The sequence below is a fragment of the Chelon labrosus genome (assembly GCF_963514085.1).
Source record: "Chelon labrosus genome assembly, chromosome: 13".
Classification (NCBI taxonomy): Eukaryota; Metazoa; Chordata; class Actinopteri; order Mugiliformes; family Mugilidae; genus Chelon; species Chelon labrosus.
This window is the reverse complement of record NC_140346.1, coordinates 25001533-25014195: the sequence shown is the minus strand read 5'-3', so window position 1 is coordinate 25014195 and position 12663 is coordinate 25001533.

Sequence of the window (12663 nt, the reverse complement as noted above, 5' to 3'; positions counted from 1 at the left end):
GACGATATTTAGATCCACGTATATCCATATAGTGGGAGTGAATGGGGCACCGAGACGCAGCCTCTAAATAATGCATTATCTGACGCGAAACTCAATATTTCACCAATATTTTGTTATGATACACTAGTGCTATTCCCCGTTGAGTCCAGAGTTACCTGTTATCTATTCGCGGACGTGCAGCAGTTTGTCGTTCTTTGGCCAGCTGTTCTTCTCTCTGCCTCCGCATCCTCCTTTCAACGAGCTCCTCATCCGTATACTCTGGCTCAAAACGGTAAGAACGTCCATCATAAACAAATTCGTCATGCAGAACCTCAGAATTGGAAAAATATTCAGCCATGTTGCAAAAAACTAGCAGTAGCAAATTACAAGGAAACATGAGACGACATCATCCAGGTCAGAGGTTAGTATTAGTAGGTCAATCTACATACCCCGGATGATGATAACAGGTAACTCCGGACTCAACGGGGAATAGCACTAGCATATCATAACAAAATATTGGTGAAATGAACAAGTTTCGTGGCCGATAACGTGTTATTTAGAGGCTGCATTTCGGTGCCCCAGTCACTCCCACTATATGGATATACGCGGATGTAAATATCGTCCGCATGACTCCAAATGACACCAAAGTTATATAAGTGAGTAAACAATCGTATTTTCTGCCAGAAATAAGGTCCAGGTTGTAAAAAAACGGTAGTTCCCCCTCCCACATGGAGAAAAAAACCCTAAAACTTCGTGTCACAACAGCAGCAGTTAACTTCCAGTGCTGAATCACCCAACATGACGTCAAAACGGAGAGATTTTACCGGCCCTGAAATCTGTTTTTGGTCATAACTCTGTGCTCTTTGTTGAAATGTCACAAAGCCTGTCAGTCGTCGCTGGATAATACGTCTGTGTCTGCTCTCATGGTTGCTGATTTTCAAACGCTTGTTCCATTGGAAGGAAAGAAAAGAAGAAAAAACAAACGTGGCAATTTCAAGCTACATTTGTTAAAGCTCAGACGTTGTCACGAGTGACGGATTTGCTAACGTGACCCAAGCGTTTGTTTCATATCGGTAATATCCCCAATTTTGATTGCGAAGTCAGAGGTGAGCAGTCAGCTGCAGACTAATGGATGGAGCTGAAGTGCAGATTTGGACGGGTGTTTTCAATCTGACGTCCAAGAGGGAAGGGGAGAAAAAAAGGGAGAACGCGGTCTAAAAGTTTTCTAGATAATGTGCTTTCCCATTACAGGGCGAGCCATAGGCAGCAGTTGTTTTGGTATACATTTATTCATAGGCCTCTTCACAGAAACATAGGCTTTATGAAAAAAACATTTTCTGGGGGATTTAATTCACTTTTTCCTTCAACCTCCGGAACGGCGACTTGACTTTCTCTGTTTTTCTTTTCAATTCCGACGCTGACGTTCGACGCTGATCCCTCTCAGGAGGGCATATGCAGTCCGAGTGAAAAATAATTCGACAAAAAATATGCGGCGGAGATGCAAATGCTTTAGGAACTGTCCTTGTATCACCTGGATTGATTGCATTAACATTTCGCTGGGAGCGGATCATTTTTTATTTTGTATTTCTTTCGGCACGTATCAATGAGTCTGCAGCTCCAGCACGTCAAACTTCTGGGGTTCATTTATCATTTTTTAAAATCTTTTGACCTTTATTTTGTAAATACTGATCAACTGATGTTTTTGAAACATTCCCCCTTACCTGAAGGTGGCAGTAATGTGCCATGGCATACCGCAGTGCACCTGGAAAAGTAGAAAGGGAGGAAGAAAAGATACTAAACCAACAACAAATCGCTGGAACCAGTTTGGATCTATAAGGATCAGGAGAAAGAAACACCAGGGACCAGAGTGGGCGACTTTAAGCAAAGACTCGTAGGGTTATGGTGAGCAGCACTGCAGCTGATTGGAGCCCTTGTGTCAGGTGAGACTCCTTCAGGCTGTTCATACATGTGCTGCCAGGTCCATACGCTGTTCATTCTGTTTTATCAAGGACTGTAGGCTCCTTCTCTAGCTAAGAAAAGCGAAGACAATGTGTGTGTGTAGTTGTCAAAACTAACACCCACACAGGCCACCTGCTCTCCACTGCTGGGCCCGTCTTTCAACTCGTCAGCCGCCTCCAGTCCTCAGCTTGAGATGGTGATGGGAGAAAAAAAAAAAAAAAAAAAAGGTGCGAGAGAGCTGAGGTTTGTTTGCGTTGCCATTGCATCAACCCGAAAGACCACTGCGTGCTCAGGGCGTCGTATTGCATAGTATCTCTGTGTTGAACAATGTTAGCAACATGGCTCTTTGGACAGCAGTGTCCATCCATCTATCTGTCCTCCTCCGCTAGAGTGAAATATCTCCACAACCATCTAATGGATTCTGACGTTAATAAAATATACTGACATTGAAGATCTCGATTCCCACTAAAATACCACAATAGCTGGAGAATTAATTGGCTCTTGGTGCAGATATGCACAGTTCTCTGGCACCAACACTTGAAATGAAAAGCTGCCGGTGAACTGACATTTGTGCTCCCCTCAGAATTATTCCTAATAACGCTGGTGATCCCTCAACTTTTCATCTGGAGCCATAATCAGGTCAAAATTAATTTGGGCCACGGTGATGACTAGCTACCTGCAAAACTAATGACACCCTCACGCAGCACCTGCACTTGTCAAATTGCGAATGTGAAACTGTTGTAGTGACCACGGCCAAGGTCAGAGTAAAGTGAGACTGCACCATCTTTCATAATGCATTTGATGTGGAGCATTAGTTAAAGCTTCAGTCACAGACGTGACCCCGTGGGCTTTACTCGTGCAGGATATTTGGACCGGCCAAACACAGGTGCACCTGATATTGTTAATGGCCGCGTTCACTTGGGTATGCCGGTGTCAGGAATATGCTGCGCTGCCTGCTGGGTTACTGGGACACTTGAAGGGAAGGGAGCCGTTAATGAGGTCTCAGTCACACCTGTGCTCTTCCTGCTCTTGCTGCTTTTCGAATGGGGCGGTGTTCATATGAATAGCCACCTCTTGAGGTTGACCTCGAAAAGTGGACGTTTTCAATAAGGCCTGTTGCTGCCTTCAAATGGAACTTGCGAGCTTGTGGTTACATCAGCTGTAAGTGGAGAACAGTTATGCTGGGCAACTGTTTGTAATAACTGATTCATTCTGAGTCATTTTGTTATGAACTATTTCGACTCCACTGCGCTCCATGCAAGACTTGTCGCTCTTACTCTTTTGTCCACCGCTGCAAAAAAAAAAACAACACACCTAAACTATTTGATTGGCCCAGCAGATCTTTGCCATAAGATGTATAAAGATGGACGACGGAACAGCTCCTCAAAAGTGAAGTCAAACCAAGTAGAGCTCCCCCTGGTGGCTGGCTGCAGTATAGGTCATAAGCTCCACCCCCTCCATGTTAGTGAATAGGACTTGGGCCAAACTAAAAACGCTAAAATACACGTCAAATAAAATTCTTTCAAGGGTGGTTTCTGTCATTTTAGGTAGTTAATACAACGCTGATGCATACTCAAGCGTGCATGTCCATCTTTTCTGATAAGTTTGATTGTAGTTAGGTATTTGACGCTATAGAAACAGGATGTGACATCATGATGACTACAAGTTACCATGCCGACAGCTCTGTGAAGTGGTCCCATAGGGTAGTGAGAAAAAAGTTGGAAAAAATAAATAAATAAATAAGTGCAGTGCATAATCCAACATTTCTTTGTAACTGGTGGAAGTAGAGCAAAGCGCAGTATTAATTAACCGAAAATGCGAGTTGGGTGGAAGTGTGGGCGAGTCAACAATAACACAGCTCCGCGTGGTCCCACTCTGTTCTCCGTACTTGCAAAATGGTGATGCCCATATACCCGGGAAAATAGCCAATAGCCAATGCAAGGAGGTGGAGATGTGTTGTCCATATTTATATACAGTCTATGCCTGGAGCATAATTGGTTCTCAACAGAGAGACTCCAGGCTATAAAAACATATAAGATAAGCGTTTTCCAGCACATTTAAAATGATAAGTGCAGCCGTTAAGTCCAGGTCTGCCTATTATCAGACTGAAACAGACAGACAAACAATCGCCTACACATAATGGATGTGAGAGCTTGGGTTATTGAATCTAAGGCTGTTCATGTTGCCCATTATTGGTTTACTGCTACACATGCATTTGCTTCCTTAATGGCAAAAATGAAACCGAGGGAGTCCAGCCTGATTAATTATTTTCTACAAAGGGAGCTCAAACGCGAGAGAGTCTGCATAGTTTAAATACACTTTGAACCAGAGAGCCACTTTCATGCAGCTCCATTGAACATATTCATAAATCCATAAAGCTGCACACATTAGCAATCACAACTGCACTGTTTTAACAGTTCGCCTAATTTCATCGCAGCACATCAGTGACTTCCAAGTAAATAGAAAACTTAAATGTTATCAGCGCAGATCCAACGACGCGGCTTTAATACTTGTTTGTTTTTTTTTCTGAATTCCTCAAGATGTTTTCTGACTGAATGAGATGATTTTTTATTTTTTATTTTTTTCTGTTGTTATTATATTTGCAGAAGGCCCGGCTACCCCATTTGTTCACAGCAGCTCTCGTCTTTGTTTTTCCAAATCTCCCACTGCTGCGTTCGTGCAGAGCAGCCATTCTGACATGAAACATATCTCCGGAAAACAGTGAATCCATCTTAAAACGTTTACTCAGGAAAAAAAACAAAAAAACAAAACAGAAAGCCTGTGCGATCAAAAATCTTTTTATTGACATAGACCAACTGATACTTACCATCCACAAACCGAGCTTACTAATTAACTATTAGAAGCACTCTTTATAGAAGGAAAGCTTAAATCTGCTAATACTTTTAACCGGCTTCACGCACCCTCCTGTAATATTCATTGTTATTTATTGCATATAATCCCTGTGATTCCTGTTTTCATTTGGACTTTATTCACTTACTTATGCTCTTACAGTCATGTTTACATCCTCCATGGATGGTTGCAGGTCATGCTGCTCACATGTGCCCCCCCAGGGGACAAATAAAGTTTTCTGAATCTGAATAAAAATCATCACGTCGTCTGAATTTATCCGCTTATTAGCAAAATGTGTTGTATAGATATAACTAAACAGAGGATCCGTACCACAGACTGTATAAAGATGGAACTGCTATTCAAAAGTGAAGTTGAAGCAAGTAGCGCTCCCCCTGGTGGCTGGCTGCAGTATAGGTCATAAGCTCCACCCGCTCCAGGTAAGTGGATGGGACTTGGGCCAACATAAAACACTAAAATACTTGTCAAATATTTTTTTTTTTTCAAGGATGGTTTCTGTCATTTTAGGTAGCTAATATAATTTTGATGCACATTCAGGTGTCATTTTTTTTGGATAAGTTTCGTTTTAACAGGATGTGACATACTGGCGACTACCAGTTGCCTTGCCAACCACTCCGTAAAGCGGTCCCGTGCGACTGAGAGTTGTAAAAAAAAAAGTGTACAATCCAACATTTCCTTGTAACTGGTGGAGGTAGAGCAGAGCATAGTTTTAATTAAACAAAAACACGAGTGAGTCCGGAGGAAGAGTGGCCGGTTCATCGATACCGCAGCTCCGCGTGACTCCACTCTTGAACTGTACTGATGGGACACTGGCTCCAAAGATGGCGCCGCCCGTATCCCTGGGAAAATAGCGTCAGTTTGGCCAATGCAAGGAAGTGGAGACACGTAGTCCATATTTATATACAGTCTATGCATTCAGATGATACCAAATATTATTACATGACACTGATTAGCAGCAGTTTTCACTTAAAAGAAAACAAAGATAAGCAGAAAGGTCTTCACGGATAATGAGAATGAGATCACGCCTTAATTGAAAAAAATAATTAATTGACAGGACCCAAGGGAAAATTGATGGAGGGTTGTGAGGGGCCAAATGCGGAGATGGAAGATGATATATAGACTGGATGAGGAAGTGAGACTCGGGAAGCTTCCTGTTTGTGAAAGAAGGATGAGAAAGCAAAGGAAAAAAAAGGATGCGGGAGAGAGGTGTGAAAAACACCTTCATATGCCGGTGCGTGAACCAGAATTACATGAGGTGTGGTCTTCATTTAAAGTGACGTTTATTCACACAGCAACAGTCCAGCTGGTAATCATTTTTTTGTGTCCACTTTTATGTAATCTATTGCTGCTCTTCACAAACTGCTGAGTGACAATTTATTTCACCGCACATTGTTCGTATACAAATGTCACGCCCGCTGCGAGGATGATTTATTTATGTTTGACTGGGGGACGCGGGGTTTTTGTGTTTGTGGTGTTTGGGGTGAGGTTGACAGGAGTCAGAAGGCACTTAACGCTGAATTCAGGAGCAGATCTCGTTCGGTTGGTTTCTCTCTCTTTTTCTTTCTAGTTTTTATTTATTTATTTTTTTTAGTTGCGGTTCGAAAGTCTCACTCTTATAGTAAAAGTGCATTACTGGCTGAAACACTTTCTCATTCTGGTGTTCGATTGTCCCCTCCGGTCGTTTCCTTTTTTTTTATAATTTAACTATAAAATATGTAATTACTTTTGAGTCTGGAGTCTGAGTTTTATATGTTGCTGACCTCCTGCTTGAGTCATGCTTTACTGAGGTCATAAGATACGCCATATAGATGCTTTGCACGGAGCTTGAAATATTATTCTTTCTTTGACAACTCAATTTTAGCTGCCGGTTCACAGAGCACACTCGCCTTCCTCCACTGTAACAAAATGCCTTTGTGTCCGTGAGCATACGTCGGATACGATGACAGTTGTTCTTTCAGCTAACGGCTCCTTCAAAGTAGTCATTAGTCATAAAATGCTCCTTTGATATTTGCACTTATGGTAACATTTGCAGTCCAATAGAGGTGTGATGGTTCCCAAGGAGTGGCAGATTTATCCTCCCCTGCCAACATAACAGAGGCCCTATTTTCTTGTTCAGTGAAGTGGAAGTGGGTGGTTCAGCGCTGTTTGCCAATGTAATACCAAACAGATCTTATACAAACGCAATTAGAGCAGTGTTTGGTTCTGCTGTGCATAAAATTGATTGACAATTAGGCCGTGGCATTAGCGAGGTGCATTGTGCAATTCTCTGAGCTATTGCTTTCCTTATAGAGGGGAAGGGGTGAGGTATGTCTGCTGCGAAGGTGAAGACTTACCCTCAGAGCTGCAGGTTATTATGCTGGAAAATAATCTGCAAGCCCCCAGGCGTATTAGATTTACCGAGCTGCTTGGGCCAAACCAAATATCCAACTTTTGCTCAACTCCCACTGCACCAGCTCAACCAAAAAGCAGGGTGGGAAGACGCTGGAATGAAATTCTTGTGTCGCTTGTGCAAGAGTAAACAAATTCTTGGAGGGGCACACGAATGCATGCACATAGAGGAGAGCATTTTAAGAACAGCGCTCCCTGTTGTTCGCCCGTCCTTGCGTCCTGCATTCTTGGCTACACAGTTGGATTTGCGTGAAGCCGGAAGCCCCCCCCCATCCTGCGGTCGGTTGTCTTTGATGTCGGTCAACAGGTGGAAGAAGCTCAGTCATTCGAGGACTGATTGCTGTGAACCGCGAGCGCGCCTCCTGCACACCCCTGCACGATCCCGTTCACACCGACGGCCTATTTAGAATCAGAGGAGGCGTGGGGAGGCCGAGAGGTGTGAACCCTGCTGCCCGGAGTTTAATCTCGAAATTGATAAAAAGTGAGCGACAAATTGCAAAGACATCTGAACGAGAAGTTTCATTCTCTTGGACAATAGGAAAGCCTCGTTTCCCCAAACATAAACGGGCATCCAGCTCTTTGTGTTTATAATTTGTTATCATCAATTTACTGACGACACTTTTTTTCACGCCCTGCTTATTCCTCAGAGGAGGTTTTTCTTTGTGAAGTTATTTTTCATGTCAGATCCACATTAATAAGTTATTAAGCCTTGTCAGAACTTAAACTTCTCTTCCCCGAACAACCTTGGGCTTCATTAACATTTTGAACCTTGGGTGTGTTTTCCTTCTCGCTTCAGTGGCTCTCCGCAGCTTCCACTTTTTATTTTTGTCCCTTTTGAGCATCGGTGAAACTCATATATCCACTGAGAGCCGGACTGATATTGCGCAGGTGTGGTGAAAACAGTTCTGCTTGAGCAATTATTTATGTATTATGTGCGATTTGAACGCTAACGTGGTTTTAATGATCGTCCTTAAATCCAAATGTGAATAAATCGACCACATAATGTCTTAATTTAAAAATGTCCCCGCCGAATACTCACAGCAGTGCACACAAAGATGACGAATCTAAACAGTGATCTGTATCAGAGCGGGATTGATGACTTGGTCAGCGACGCTTGGGTGTCTCCGATCAGTTTTGACTCCCAAATGTAGAAGGTGTCCGAGATCTAAATTCGCTGGAGGAGAATTTAGATCTCCTGGTAATGTGAAACTTATCTCAAGCCAAATATTTGCCCGCAGATGCTGTCAAGGAGAGTAAAGAGCCAGGGGATGATGAGAGACAGCTCTCTGCAGGCCACTCTGTTTGCTCGATACTCATGGGAAGTCCTGATACACACAAGTCAATAACGGAGGAAGCAGCAAAGCAAATGTCTGCTCAGTGGACGCGCATGGCCAAACGTCTACCTCAAAATGCATCCTAAAGGGCCGTGTCACCCAAATGAAAAGATTTTTATTTATTTTTTTCCCCCTCATGCGGTTTAATTTGACGCAGCGGTCTGCGAGCTCTCACTGCGTGATACGTCGGAGTGCTGCTAAATCAGTTGCATCGATTTCCAGAACGACTGTAAACATAATGGGTGTGTGGGTCATGCACAGTAAGCACATGCAGGGATCCATTTCGGTTGAATGGTTCGACTACTTCCGTGTCACCATGATGCCGATGATACTTAACTGTTGCTCTATTTCCACACAGTCAAACGACACAGAAGCTCAGCGCTGCTGGTCGGACAAAAAGGAAGCACACCTGAGCTTCACCCCCCCACCACCTCTATGAGCCGTCAATCAATCAGTTAGCCCCCTGCACAGCCAGCTTAACCCTCTCTCTGCCACTAATACGATGAATGTAGTTCTGGTTTCAGTGTGTAGAAAACGTTATAAGACAAAAACATTTTGCCGTTACCCCAATGTTTTTTATTAAGCAGGTTAATAATGACCTGTACACTTTATTTTGAGGAATTAATCAGGTTCTTTCTTTCTTTTCTGACATTTTTCGTCGGGTATTTAAAGTATTCGCTGCTGCTATTCTCAGCCGTTCATAATAAACAGACTAATATGTGGAAATGTCACAATATGAAGATGAAAAGGAAAAAAGGCATCGCAAGCTTTAAGCAGACCTGATGCTCAAGTTAGAGAATCATTTTGAGCAAAATGTGAAGAGACAGCATATATTACTTTTCTTCTTACTAAAATACTGTATGTGACAAGGATACTTTTAAGTTGAAACACATTTTTCAAGGCCATGGCTAAGATGAGAGACAACAGTGCATGCATGCGGAACACATTGACTGCATTTATAACGATGGACAAACTTTCTGTGACATCACCCTTAAAGGGGAACTACTGTTTTTTACAACCTTGGACCTTATTTCTGGCATAAAATACTGTGATTGTTTACTCACCCATATAACTTTGGTGTTATTTGGAGTCGTTCGGACGATATTTAGATCCGGTGGAGCACCGCGTATATCCATATAGTGGGAGTGACTGGGGCACCGAAACTCAGCCTCTAAATAACGCATTATCTTAATTTCACCAATATTTTGTTATGATACACTAGTGCTATTCCCCATTGAGTCCGGAGTTACCTGTGTACATAACACAATACTAGTGAAATGAATGAGTTTCGCGGAAGATAATGCGTTATTTAGAGGCTGCGTTTCGGGTGCCCCAGTCACTCCCATTATATGGATATACGCGCTGCTCCACTGGATCTAAATATCGTCCAAACGACTCCAAATTACACCAAAGTTATATGGATGAGCAAAGGATCATATTTTATGCCAGAAATAAGGTCCAGGTTGTAAAAAACAGTAGCACCTTTAAGTTTCCTGTGGTGCGATTTTGAAGCTCAGTGCGGTGAGTCTGGTTGTTGCCATCTTGGCGTTGCCTGACCCCTCCTAACTCCTGGCGAATGCAAAAATTAGTGAAGAGGTAGACCCTTAGGTGGACAGCTAGCAACCTGCAAAGGCCCCCCACATGTCACTCAAAGTGGCCACACCCTTAATTATGCAATATGGTAAATTATGTAAAAAGCCACCCCTTGTATAGTTGTCACAAACAAGGAAATTAACTATAGAGACCAGGGTACTAGTCCTCCTAGCAAAGTCGGGGCAAATCGATCTACCCCGACTTCACTGAGATACAGCAGAACAATGGCGGCGTCAATGGAGACGCTATTAAAACATAGTTTACTAGACTATAAAATGCATTTATCTGTTGTTTTTGGGTCCTACTAGATATCATCATACAACATGACTTTTGCGTGAGGATATGTCGCTATAATCTCTCTGCATTTATTAGATGAAGTGTAGCCTAACGTAACAACAAAGAACAAGTCTGACAAAAAGAGAGGTTTGTTGAGCGTCTACTGTTAGCTTTCAGCACAGAAAGAAGTATATCACCTATTGCTGGTGGAAAAACTTTGGGAGACCTCAATTTCGATCATCGTCAGTAACGTGGTCGGCCATGTTTGTTGTTTATGTTCAACTTCGTTCTCCTGGAACGCTTTGAGGTTGCGTCTAGTACGCTCCAAGTGGAATAAATCCGACATCCCGGCTTTCTGAAATGCATTGACTCACTTTTGGTGTCAGCATCTAGTGGCCATTTGAGGAACTGCAGATTTTGACACTCAACGATTTTTCTTCATTTTTCAGCCTTCCTTGAAATTCATCTCCAAAAGGCAGCGGGGCTGTCCTCCTGACTGAGCTGGCTAAATGGTTTACAGCAGGGTTCCTTCTTCCTGCGGTAGTCCAGTGATTGAATGGCACTAATAGTAAAAAACCCACTGAGAAAATAGGCTTGTTAGTCATTTAACAAAAACTGTTGAGTCCTTTTATCCACGTTCGTCGCCAATTTAACGTTTAAAAATGACAAAATTACGACAAAGAGTCTTATGTGTCTGTGACCTGTCTGTGACAAGTAGACATGATTAGTGTTTTCAAATGGAGGGAAGTGAGGACATGTTGTTTTGTGTCATCCTGTTTCTTATACATCAAAGACAGCCATTTTCATACTGAGTCAGTCCCTCCACATAAATGTCTGTTGGGCTGTATGGATAATGGCAGGCCGGAAAGGTGTTGCAGACGGTGTATTTATTCAGCAATATGCTGCTGTGAGGAGGAACACTGAGTGAGGATTGGATTGATGCTCTCAAGTCTTGGCTCAGGAGACACAACAGCTCCATAATGATCCGCAAACCATTTGATAAATCATTCATAGAGTCCGGCCAATGCATTTAGCGGTAGAGCACTCAGTCCTGTAAGACTCTCCTAGACCGTGACTTAATTTGTCCAGCTTGCTGAAAAAGCCTTGGTATTCTGCTCAACGAGCTATTTAGGGAGCAGAATGCAGAATAGCTGCCCAGAGGTTTGGTTCAGGGATATCACTGTTAGCGTGAGTCCCGGGTGTTCCTCTGTCATCTTTAAAATAAGACAGGACAAGACGACGTGTTTGGGAGTATCCACCTTAAAGGAGAGAAGAGAGGAGGAGCTATTGATTTATGGCCTCCTGCAGCTTTCCTCCCTCATTCATCATGCTGTCCGTGTGCACGCTGCCATCACTCCCCTGTAGGGAGCTTCTCCTTCTCACCGTGCAGCCGGCCACTCATCCTCCTGTCTGGGTAGCAAGCTGCGCGCTCCGATCAGACCCCCACCCCTCACCCCTTCCAGCCTCCTTTTCCTCCCCGCTTCGGTGTCACACTCCCACACCCCGAGACGCACCGTGACGGGATTATTCACAACAGGCGAGCCACCGAAATATGCCGCAGCCCGATATGTGCGGCCGAATGCCCCCCTTCCCGTCCGTCACAGCCCATCAAACAGCTTCTTAAATCCTAGTTCATTAACAGAGTGCTCGACCTGTCGGCTAATTTGTTTTAGTTCATGTTTGTGTCTGAATGGCAAAATTAAAATGATAAAAATAAATCTTGTCATTCCGCCTGAAATGGTTTAGCTCAGAGGAGATAACACATTAGACTGAGGTAACGAGGAAGACCTGTGTTATCACCGCTAATTGACACCAGTTGTGAGGGATGGGCCGGCCGCTAAACAAAGCTGAGAGGAGCTAGCATGCCGACCAGACCTCCACAAAGTTGCAAATTAAACGGGTATTTTATCACACAATTTATTATCATCAACCTTTGAAACTGTCTTCACACTCTCTGCAATTTAACAGCTTGTCTCTTGCTCTTGCCGTTCGGCTGCGGGAGAAGAATACAATCACTTCTTCCTCAATGAGAAGTCTTTTACACCCACTTCCTCAAACTGACAGAGAAAAAAATTGTGGAGCCTCGCTGTTAACCAGGTCACTGGTCACTCAGACTGAACTATGACACCGGGCTGAATGAGGTGGGTCAGTCTGCAGGCAGAAGACAAAGTGTCTCAACCTGCTTTAAATGGACATGAATGGGGAGAAAATTTCAGTCTGAGTGCACCGGGAGCGTGCAGTGTGGAAGGATTTCACCACATGTCCT